We start from the raw sequence: 12,916 nt of genomic DNA, 5'->3' as shown, positions 1-12,916 counted from the left end.
ATTCCGTTTTATATGAATTCCATGTTGTACGAGTCACTTAGATTTTACAAATACGTGTACCGGGCTGTGAACGGCTCACGTATTTGTAAAATTTAAGTAACTCGTACAACATGGAATTCATATAAAACGGAATAATCAACAGTGTTATAGGGGGTCGACTGTATATGTTAATAAAGAAATGTATATACTCATATATCAGTGTATAATCAGTATATATCAGTGTATAAAATTTTCTTAACTTGGTAAAAGCAATTTTATGTTAGTATATAATTTTTAAATTATTTATTTTAACATATTGATCGATAACATTTTTGTAATTTATTCCTTATAATTAATTTAAACCACGGAATTTTATAGTTTGATTTCGTACGTAAGTTTTAAGTTCTTATCACTTAAAAACTTGTTATTGTTTAAGAATTCGATTTTCGCTGTAATGATTCTGCGAAATTCAACTCGTATACATTTCTCAGTATCGTTTTCTCAAAACAGCTCATTGGTTAAGTAAGTGTTACAGTGTCTGCATACAGTATTCTTTATGACTGACTGGTTAACTAAGTTAAACATAGTGGACAGGTTATAAATTATTCATATTACACACGATCCTTTTTATCTTCCCATCCTTCACCTTTACTCACCAAAATTTAATAGCATCAATCCCTATAATAAACAAACCTCCCTGAAAAATTTCAGAAATTTTCGACTAAAAGCACAGGAGTTAAGCTTCAGAGGGTGAACAAAATCGTTCCCCACACACACACACACATCCATACATACAGAAATTACCCCCAAATTTCTTTTTGCATTTCTTGACGTTTCAAGGTCCTCGAGTACAAAAATGTAAAAATCTTAAGGGTCAGTTTTTGACGATCGCCATACTTTTCCTCTGTTATATGTAACAGCTGGAAAAGCAAAAATAGAATCGAAATGACAATATTTTTCGTTTTGGCAGAAAAATCCTCTTTGATACTGAGTAGCCGAATGGTTAAAATCACTGAACAGTAGTAGTTGTCATAGTTTTTCGCCTCGCCAACGAATTGGCTTTGTGGTTTTGTGGTTCTTTACCTAATATAAATAGGAGACAGTTTCCCATAAAAGTGTTCCTGGGTGAACCTCCCCTTGGTAGATCGCCCTTGTATTGGATTGTCTCATACCATCAATACAATCTTTGTTATAGTTCCATGATTGAGAGAGAAACTGTAGTACATTATAAAAATATGAACCGTATCTAAAATTACAATGGGAAATAGTAGAAGAAATTGAAATTGAGAAATTTCTTATAAACGTAGAGAATAAACTTCTATTAAATATTATATATAAAAGTATCGAGATGTTGCATTTAAAAAAGAAAAAAAAATGTTGGTTAAATATTTTTTCTGAAATATTATTCATGGATATATCTCTGTTTATATCAGATGTATTAATTTATTTATGACTTAGTTAAAAATATTAATTTATTAATATCTATTTAGACTTTTTTTCAAATCTTTCATATCACATAATATTACAGATGCGTGTTAAATTAATTATTTATGATGTAAATTTAATTCAATTTTACTAAAGAAATTTTTTCAAATAATTACAGCTTAATACATTATATAAATATATTAAAATAAAATAATAATTATTGACGAGATCCTACAGTTTTTGTATGGATAAATACGTTCAAAAATACGTACAGGTACTGTACAAGTAGACCCCCCCTATAACACTGTAGATAATTCCGTGTTATATGAATTCCTTGTTGTACGAATCACTTAGATTTTACAAATACGTGAACCATTCACAGCCCGGCACACGTATTTGTAAAATCTAAGTGACTCGTATAACATGGAATTCATATAACACGGAATTATCTACAGTGTTATAGAGGTGTCGACTGTACTTAACTATTGGTCTCTTTATTCAATGCATTTTTTATTCATTAATGAATTAGTTAAAGCATATATCTGCATATAGTTATTCCTTGATATATTATTTCCCTGAAAAGCATTGTAGATTCTTCTAATTATGTATTGATTGCTAATGCTATCATTATTTAATAGTCTAATTTTTACTAGTTGTGGTTATTTTGTTTATAATTAACACTAGTAGCCCAGGACGTCTTCTAGTGGGTGTTGTTTACAAATTTCCATGAAGCACGGTTCCTTTGACTTTTTTGTTCCTATCAATATGCTCCACAGCTCTGTTAAAATCCCAACGGTAAGGTTAGATGAAGAGGTGGCGATCCCCAAACTGTAGCCCCCTGTGCAAACAATAAAGGCAAAGGAGCCATACCCCTACTCGCAACCCTTCGCGAGATATAAGCCCCTGAAATAATAAATTCCTATTACAAATATACTGAATTATTTATATTGTTATATTGACCAAATAATAATTTATTGGCCAAATGAATAATAATAATTCATATTGTTAATTTAAATAACAATTAAAATTGTTAATTTGAATGTTTGAAATATGACACACGATAGGGGCGCCTCTAGTGTCCGTTATCAAACGGTTACGGGACGGATGGATGGACGGACGGATACCCGTTGAATGGGTTATATGTATAGATTATATGTAGAACTTTGGAAGATCATTACTTATAAATTGAAAAATTTGAGACCAGCCATAAATATAAGAATAAGGAATAGCATAAAATAAAAATGTATTTCTTAAATTGTTTTATTTTATGCTATTCCTGTTTTTATGAGGTCAAATATGATTGCAGATTGAAAATATTTTATGTAAAGATGCTAAAATGTATCAAAGTGGTGTATTTGCTGTTGCTGGATTGTTTCAAGCTGCAATCAACAGAAATAGTTTTTNATAATGATAATAATAATAATAATAAATAATAAACTATTCATTATTTAAAAAAGTTTAATTTTAAATAATTTATTGAATTATAAAATTTTCTTATAACAAACTATGGAATATCAAATAAATTTACCTTTGTATGTCTATCGTTCCAGACCTGTTTATCAGGCAATGTCTTCCGTTCTTTTTAAAACAATATTTGATATATGATTGGTTCAAGTTCGTATCACATGATGTACGATTACCAGTTACTTTTTTCTACAAATTATCTGACGTACTTTAAAGTTATGTAATTTAAAAAAAAAAGACAATGAATCTTAAACTTCAACCAATAATTCTAGTATAATAAAAACAATTGATTCTAAATGATCGCCTTTAATTTCAATTCCATTAATTTCATTCATAAACAATTCCAATTTATTAATATAAAACTGATCAGTCAGATTTTATAAATAATATTAACTTACTTGATCNCTTACAGTATAAAAGTATTAATTCTTAAAAATTAGTTCATGAAATAGACTAACTTAGTAATTATTAAGAAACAAATCTTAATTTTATTATATATTTATTTATAACAAAATGCAGATTTTGATGTTTAAACCCTAAATTTACGATAAAAAATGCGAATTTTCAATGATTAAAATAATTAAGTTTTGTTAAATAATACAAAACATTATCTTTTTGACACTTTTTCTTGACATTCCTTTCTATAAAAGGAGTTGTAATATATTGGGCCATTCCTGTAAAGGTCAATGTAAGAAAGTTATCTTTGTAATTTTATTACGGTGACCTTTATAATTATCTTTATAATATTTATCCTTAGCTGATCACGCGAATATTAATCTCATATTTATTAAAATAGAATAATTCAGACGTTTTCATTTTCTCATAATTACTTTTACTTTCGTAATCATTAATAAAGTATAAAGACAACTTTCAAATTTCTTTTTTCAAAATATATATTTATAGTAATATTTTATCTGGAAAAATGCTCTCAATTAAAATATAGATTATTCTATCATTTCAATTGTTTTAAGTCAGTACGATTTGATTTATTTGGTTATCATAACACAGATAAACTAAATACATTTCTTTTATTACAAACGTTTTAAACAGATATTTCAGACGTTTTTTTTTTTTAGATAAAATATTTAAACCGGTTTCCTTAATCGGATCACCTAATAAAAAAATAAGTAACTGCTAATAACAATCCGCATGCATAATAACAATTTTGCTAGAGGATGTGTTACGAAGTTTTGCAGTCGAATAACATCAATATTGTGTGAATATAATGATAAGTAACGACAAAAATTTTACGATTATAATATTATTTGTCGTGTTATTAAATACTGAAAAAGCGTTTAATTCGGTTAAATATATAAAAAAGATGCGGCAAATCAGATAATTTTTTTAATGACTAAAAAACAGAAAAGAAAATTCCTCTCACGAAGATAAGTAATAATATTTGAAATTAGAAAAAAAAATCTTCTACATTGTCTTTTAAACAATCCAGTTGTGTATTGGAATGTGCAGGTAACACGAGTATAATATAGAGTTCCTTTTTATATAGAAACTTTAGGGTATTAGATGTGGCGCCATCTTACTTTTAACCGATTATTTATTTATTCCTTTCTATCATAATTATTGCTTTAAAATAAGGAATAAGCATAAAATATTTTCTCAAGGTTACTTTAATATATAAAAATTAATTACGATTAACAGTATTGTTCAGCAATGAATAGTTCTTGAAATTCTTTAAAGAAAGTACCAGTCGACCCCCCTATAACACTGTTGATTATTCCGTTTTATATGAATTTCATGTTGTACGAGTCACTTATATTTTACAAATACGTGAGCCGTTCACAGCCCGGCACACGTATTTGTAAAATCTAAGTGACTCGTACAATATGGAATTCATATAAAACGGAATAATCAACAGTGTTATAGGGGGGTCGACTTATATAGTATTATTATACCTATTAAAGTTGTTTTTTTTAATGTAATTACTTATTTTATAACAAACTATAAATTAAAGAAAATTTAGAGGAAAAAAATTTGTAAATTAGTAATAATATAAAATTTAAATGAAATTATCGCGTGCATTAATTAATTAAATGGTATTCAAATAAAGCATTTATTAAATGGATCTGTGTTGGATTCCCATCGAGGATAATGATTTATTTCTTTAACGAGTAACTCTGTAGTATCCAAGCATAAAGATAATTCATTTAAGGAAAAATTGCAACAAAAAAAGAAATCTTATTATTTCCGCAAGCATTAAATAAGCATAATTCTATGTTTTCGCACAATAAGTACGATTTTTCATTCGTCATTCGATATATTTTTTTTTCTAAATCCATTTAGAATCAATGGTGTCTGGATATCATTTTATCAGTTATTTATTATTTTTTGTAATCACAGAGATGCTAACGAAAGACATGACAAAAATATGTTGAAACGATTAAGTGACGATTAATTCAAAAACTCTGATAATATGAATACATCCCAATATATATATATAGGCTTATAATGTAAACACAGATTAAACTGTATAAACAAACTATACGAATTAAAGTTTGTATGTTTTTGAATAATTAAAAATTATGGGAAAATTTTATTTAATGAAATATAATGAATGTATGTAATAATAATTTTCAATATATTTATATGTAGATTCTATTTTATTAAAGAATATATTTTGGCATTTGAAAAGCGATTTTTCATTTTGATGGTATCACTAATAAACACAAAATTTAAAATCACAAAATTCTTATATTGATTTTGCCTACATTAAAAAGATTATTCAACTAAATTATTAATTACTGTGTTTTTTATTCTTTTGAATGCATTTTTTGAAGAAAAGTTTTCTTGTATACAGTGCTTCCGATGTTTCACTTTAGAAATGAATTGATTTACGACTCCATTATTAGGTACAAAAAATCTTCGGGCCAATACAAAATTGCAGTCTAAATTACCGTAAGAACAACGTTTTAACGTCGATAGGCTCAAGCGTGAATCTGTAGACGTATTCTTCAGTATAGCGGATAACTCTCTACTTTCACACTTTATAGGAGATTCTTCTATTGGCATCATTCACTCGACTTGCTGTAGTTGAAAATACCACAAAACGTTCCGAGATTTGGCTATTACGGTGGTCTATTATGTTACGTTCCATTGGTTCTTTAGTCTGTAAGAATCTTACATTCTGAATGTACTGTACAGTACGTTCGGCTTTAATCTAAACTTTGTTGTTTAATACTTCGTGAGAGAAACATTTTTCTCAGGAAACCTAGCGGTAAGGCTTTTTATAAATCCGGCCTGACTCACGCACCATTTTTAATTAATAGCTGTAATGCTAGTGTTGAATTTTAAGACAAAACGGGTGGTTGTTCTGCAGTTAATTACACAAACCATTCGAAATAGTTATTGGGTTTGTTATTATTTATTGTGTATGTGTATATAATAATTTTACCTTTAAATATATTATAGACATGTATTTTTTTATTAAATTTAATGACTATCATAAAATATAAGTCCATATGTATATTTATTTAACTCTTAATTTAACTAATTACTATGTTTTTTTTATGAAGTAGGTAATAAACTTTAATGAAATGATGTTTTATTATTGTGATCATAACTGAGGTAATTACAGTAGAGCGTCGTTTATCCGAATTAATTGGGGACTAGGGTGGTTCGGATAACTTACTTTTTCGGATAACGAATCATGTACGAAAAAATATATTAATTTATCCCATGTTGAAATTTTTCTCCGTTGCGTGTCGCTTCGCGTTGAATTTTCGTCGATGTTAAGACTAACGAAGACTATTGTATCGTTAAAAATTATTTTTTTATTTTATACAAACAAAATAAATATATTGAAAAATATAAAAACAATAAAAAATTATACTTCAGATGTTAATTTAGTATCAAAAACGTAAAATATTTGAATAACCCAAGAAATAGCCGAAGATTGCAGCGCCACAGCACTAGCGAAAATTTAAATTTGCCGACTGGAATGCTTTCGGATAACAGACGTTTCGGATAACCAGCTTTCGGATAAACGACGCTCTACTGTACTTCGATTGTATTGCATTTTTATTTTTATGTTATTATCTCAACCTATCCTTATTTAAATAATCGTGAACTACTAATGCTGATATTTATAACAAATGTCTTTATAAAACTTGTACTCGGGAAAACGAGAAATGTCTTTTTTCATCAAATATAAAAAAGTTGTACTGTTTATAGGTTGGTTATTAATAAACATATCGCTATCTTCGAAAAACTATAACATTAAATTTTGAAAATAACTTTGATACCTCTATGAAAGTAATAGCTTTGTATTATACATTTTAATTAACAGATATCCATGGTACTTTCAATACTTCACGCGCTGAGTGTTGGCCTAAAAATGGTGCGTAAATCAGCCTGGGTTCTAGGACCCCTACCTAGAGGGTTTTAATTAATTAACTAAGATGTTGTACTGTCGTACAGTCTTCCGTTGCAAAAGGGAAGTGATGCTATTTCAATTCAAATTTTTTTTTCCTGAAAGGAGTTAGATATATGACCGGCATGACTCTATAAATAACGAGAAAAGTATGATGTACAGACACTAAGTTACAAATTTGAGGTAGAAATCATATATTTTAAATTAAAAATACGTTTAAAAATTGCATCCGGCATTGTGACGATGTCACAATAAATATTTGCTCCTTAAATTTACATTATTTTATCCTATATTTTACTTTAACAAAATGATGAATTCTATATAATTATTAAAACCCTTAATATAAAACTTTTCTAAAGCTCGTTATTGTTGTTCACCTCTCATCTACGAGACAATATATATATATATATATATATATAACCCAAAATTAAATATAAGTTAAATATAATATAAAAGTTAAGTTAAATACAAATAAGGATGTATACCTTGACCTCTGGATGTACACACTTAAAGAGAATCATTTAGCAATTTTTGTTTATTCATTGTCTTATAATTTTATTTTTAATGAAGTAATCTTGTAATTTAAAATCTTCGGAATGCATTCTAATTATCAAACATAATTATCAAGTTTCCTTATAAAATAAATATAAATAAATACATGTAGGGACTATATTCAAAATAAAGAAAATTTATTTAATATTTTAGAATTACAGTAGTATATTTAAATCAAACTGGCATATTATTTAATTACGTTGCTTGTTTACAAAATATTTAGAGACTTTTGATTTATTGTATTGATATATCAGAGAAAGTAGTCGAAAAGAGCGGCGTGCCAAAACGAAAAAAATATTTTTAAGTAGATTTCATAACATATAATACATCTGTATCGCTCCATCCCTGAATTTTGTAAGGGATTTTATATATATATATATTTGTAAAAATTTGAATGCCAAAATATCCAGAAATAAAAAACAGGAAATGGATCAAAAAGTTGAAGGTATACAATAATTTTTCTATGTTCTAAAGGTAAAAATGAAGGTGTGATCGGGCGCCACTAGCGGAAATAGATCGATAAACGTTAATATATCGTCATAGGATTTTTATTAATATCAAGTTTATTAAAATAAAGTACAGGCCTATATATATATATATAAGTAATGTATTTTGTTTCAGAAATATTTATTTGCACAAATTTTTAACAATTTATTGCCGATGTTAAATGCCGGTTTCGAGATTATTTTCGTTAAGGTTCGGTTACGTTTAAATTTCAAACGACAATTCTTTTCGAAGGTGAAAGAATTGTAGAAGAAATTTACGAGTCAACGATGAGTGAGAAAAATTTTACTCGTGTCGACGATATTTCGACGGTTAGCAAGGAAATGAAGCTGGATTCCATCGATGTACAAACATTGGATAAGAAGGTAAAGGATAAAAGTGTTGCGGTTATTTTTCCGACGTTCTTCGGGATGCAACACCCGACGTGAAGAATCGCATAATGGAACTAATAAATCTGCAAGTGCGATACTTCAATAGTAAAGTAAATTATTATAAAGGAACTTCACCAGCTGGAGATGAAGTACGCAGATATTTATAAACCGTTATTCGAAATTATCAACGGACAACCGTCTTTGGACATCAAAGAAGAAATGGAAGAAGAAAAGTTAGATATGGAATCGAACAAAAATAAAGGAGACGAACGTCAAGAAAACCTAGGAATTCCGGATTTTTGGTTGACGGTGTTTAAGAATTCTAGTGTTTTGTCTCCCATGATAAAGAAGCAGGACGAACTCGTTTTGAAACACCTCAAAGACGTAACCGTCGAGTACGTTTCGGATAATCGGATGGATTTTGTCTTAGAATTCCACTTCGAACCTAACGAATATTTTAGTAATTCCGTACTGACGAAAGAATATCGCATTAAATGCGAAGTAGATCCGGAAGATCCTTTCCATTTCGTCGGACCCGAAATCGCGGAATGCGAAGGATGGGATATCGAATGGAAAGAAGTAAAGAATATCACTCCATCCACAGTTAAAAAGAATAACGAAACCGGAATAACATTAGAGAACGTTCGTAAATATTCCTTCTTTGGATTTTTCAATTCGTTGAAGCATGAAAACAATTCGGAGGAGAGAAGAAAAATGTTGAAAATTGACTTGGAGATTGGCCAATATATTAAAGAGAAAATCCTTCCTCGTGCTATATTTTATTATACCAAAGAAATAGAAGAATCTTACGATTCAGACCAGGATTCAACTTTTTCGGAGGAATCATTTTAATTTAGTTACTTTAATACAATTTGTTTTTCAAAATTTCTTGTTCTAAGTTCAAAATCTTTTTACTACATTAATGTGAAAAAGTATATTTGATGTATTTCATTGGTGTATTTTTTATTTTTTTATTGTTTTGTTTTGTTGTTCTTCATTCAAACATTTAATTTGTTTCAAGGTGTAAAATAATTTTCGTTTTAAGTTAAATAAATTATACTTTTGTAAAATTATTTGTATAGAAACGTAATCACTTTAATAAAAGTTTTATTGCATTTAATCTTATATAAATTTCCGTTTCGTTGTTTTAAACATTTTAAAAAACGAAATTTGGCATGGTACACCGTGAGTAGGGATGCTATTAAATTCTGGTGGTTGAAAGTCAATGAATGAAAAGATACAGGGAGTCCGTATATTTCGAGTGGACTGGACTTAATGAACGTTTTCTTGTTAGTATTTATAATTTTTTTATTTTTATTTTTTGTTATTTTTTTTATAAAACTCATCTCTATCCTCAAAATGAAGCTTTTCTTGCCGTTTTATAATAATAAATATGAAAAGTTTCTGTAAATAAAATCTCATAACATATAGTGCCATATGTTTAAAGATTATGGTGTTAACTTTACCTGGAAAGAAACAACTCATTCCTGAATTTTTCGACTCGGGTACTGCTTTTTCCTTTTTAAAAGACTGTAAAGACTACTTTAACTCGTTATGGAACATTATTTATTCATAAATTAGATAGTCTACCAACAAGCATAATGGGGAACTGTTTAGTTAATGGCATGGTCTTTTTCTCCCAATTAGATTGGTTGAAGTCCCCTTGTTAATGTGTTGACATAACGTGGAAAAAGAATAAAATGTATTTATTCCACTCCTTCATTTAATACGTTCCCATCGAATGCTGCTCACTTGTCAGACAGACCTAGCAGGAACAATATGGCGGCAAGGTCTATAAACATAAGGTCAGAACACCATGGAATCGCGATATTGGTTCCGCAGTTTACGGTATAGATTTCATGGTATGTACGTGCAGTTTACTGCACGTACTGTACATACATGAAATCTATACCGTGAACCACGGTATAGATTTCATGGTCAAATTCGCTATGTACAGTACGTGCAGTAAACTGCACGTACTGTACATAGCGAATTTGACACGAATCCAATACTTTTCCGGTTGTCATGTATACATAACAAACGGGAAAGTAAAATTAAATAAAAAAAAAATGATTTGGGGAATTCTCGAGAATTTCCGTTCTCGATTTTCGGAGGTTTCAAAATGTCGGGAATTTGGAAACCTAGTAAAGATAAAGCATAACGTAAAAGCGATAAAGAAAACATTGGGTTATGTTTGTTTATCATAGTCAGTGCAGTCGCAATTCTTGTAATATGTTTCATTCGTATATCTATCGCTTCTGGGAAAAATCTACTACAGTAGAGCGTCGATTATCCGAATCAATTGGGGACTGGGGTTGTTCGGAAAATCGATCTTTCGGATAACCGATGATGTACGAAAAAATATATTAATTTATCCCATCTTGACATTTTTCTCCGTTGCGTGTCGCTTCGCGTTGAATTTTCGTCGATGTTAAGCCTAACGAAGACTATTGTATCGTTAAAAATTATTTTTTTTATTTTGTACGAACAAAATAAATATATTGAAAAATATAAAAACAATAAAAAAATTATACGTCAGATGTTAATTTAGTATCAAAAACGTAAAATATTTGAGTAGCCCAAGACATAGCCAAAGATTGCAGCGCCACAGCACTGGCGAAAATTTAAATTTGCCGACTGGAATTCTTTCGGATGATTGACTTTCGGATAATCGACGCTCTACTGTATTTCACTTTTCTCAATTTCTACTTTGCTAATCTCCAAGAAATTCTATTTATTCGACGCAGAACACGGTTATAACAAAAAATATTTATCCGGCTTTCTCTATGACGGCTGTATGGCCGAGCAGTCACAGTAGCAACCTATTGCTCTGGGGGGGGATGACCCGAGATCGAATCCGGACAGGTTGAAAAGTCCCCAGGAATTTTTGGGAGGATTGTTTCGTCCGGATGTGTCAGCCCCATCCCTTACTACCCGGCCGCTCCATTGTGGGCCTGGCCGAACCCATAATAAGATTGCTAAAAAGAGGCCCTCTTATTGCCCATAAGGCGGAAAGAGTTAAAAATAAATCATTCCTCTATTAGAAGTAGTTTTTGTTGCTCTATCTGATTTTCCATTCAAAAGTTTCTATGTTGCTCGGTCACCTTATTAAAAATCTTAAGATCGCTTGATCCGATATAGTTTGGTAGAATTATAACGCATTTTTGAATGCATTCCCCCTCTTTCCTGCTGTTATGTATACAGTACATAACAAGGAAAAATATTGGAATCGTGTCAAATTTTATGCTCCAAATCTTTGGCGTTTATTTCGTTTAATATCTTAGGAAGGGTGTAATGATTAAGAAACAAAATTTAGCATGACAATAGCTTCTATATAAGTGAGATTGATGCTATTAAATTTTGGTAGTTAAAGATCGAGAGGGTAGGGAGATAGAAAGGATCATTTTTCATATTTTATTTGGAGAGGAAACGAACTTAATAACAATTTTACTCGTTATTAGCATTACGCTCGTTGCTGGATTTTTATTTTTTTGTTTTATTTTTGCAATATCTAAGTTTTTTTGGCTGAGATAAGCTAATTTTTCTGGTATTGTAAGTAATTGTCAAGAAGGAAAATTTCAGGTATACGACGAGATTTGACATCAAAACATTTCTATGACATATAAGTGTTTCTGCCAGAAATTCTACCGAAGCCAGTAATTTACGTTAAAAGTTAAGTTTTGATAAGTCGTGATTTTTATAGGCAGCACAACTTTTCATTATTCTTCTGTATTTAACAAATGAAAGTAAATATGTAAATTAACATATACAGTACAATAAACATATCGTTCTACTATTCGGTACGTTTTACAGTAGAGCTTCGTTTATCCGAAAGTTGGTTATCCGAAACGTCCGTTATCGGAAAGCATTCCAGTCGCAAATTTAAATTTTCGCTAGTGTTGTGGCGCTGCAATCTTCGGCTATTTCTCGGGCTACTCAAATATTATACGTTTTTTGATACTAAATTAACATCTGAAGTATAATTTTTTATTGTTTTTATATTTTTCAATATATTTATTTTGTTCGTACAAAATAAAAAAAATAATTTTTAACGATACAATAGTCTTCGTTAGGCTTAACATCGACGAAAATTCAACGCGAAGCGACACGCAACGGAGAGAAATTTCAACACGGGATAAATTAATATATTTTTTCGTACATGATTCGTTATCCGAAAAATAAGTTATCCGAACCACCCCAGTCCCCAATTGATTCGGATAAACGACGCTCTACTGTA

At 29.6% G+C, this 12,916-nt stretch overlaps 1 protein-coding gene across 4 annotated transcripts in view; it reads right to left on the bottom strand.

Moving 5' to 3' along the window:
- LOC111618041 (putative sodium-dependent multivitamin transporter) overlaps positions 1-12,916 on the bottom strand; it is a 33,050-nt gene that overhangs the window by 11,878 nt on the left and 8,256 nt on the right. Inside the window, exon 1 of one of the 4 annotated variants that reach the window (XM_023359462.1) lies at positions 2,933-3,113. The exons of the other annotated variants lie outside the window; for them this stretch is intronic. The gene's annotated coding sequence lies outside the window, so the exon portion shown is untranslated. Of the gene's footprint in view, positions 1-2,932; positions 3,114-12,916 lie in introns of those variants that run through there. 4 annotated transcript variants of the gene reach the window in all.

Source organism: Centruroides sculpturatus, unplaced genomic scaffold (assembly GCF_000671375.1).
Source record: "Centruroides sculpturatus isolate CEXI.00-Female unplaced genomic scaffold, Cexi_2.0 scaffold47, whole genome shotgun sequence".
NCBI lineage: Eukaryota > Metazoa > Arthropoda > Arachnida > Scorpiones > Buthidae > Centruroides > Centruroides sculpturatus.
The sequence above is the reverse complement of the archived record's forward strand: the minus strand, read 5'-3'. Positions and strand labels throughout refer to the sequence as shown.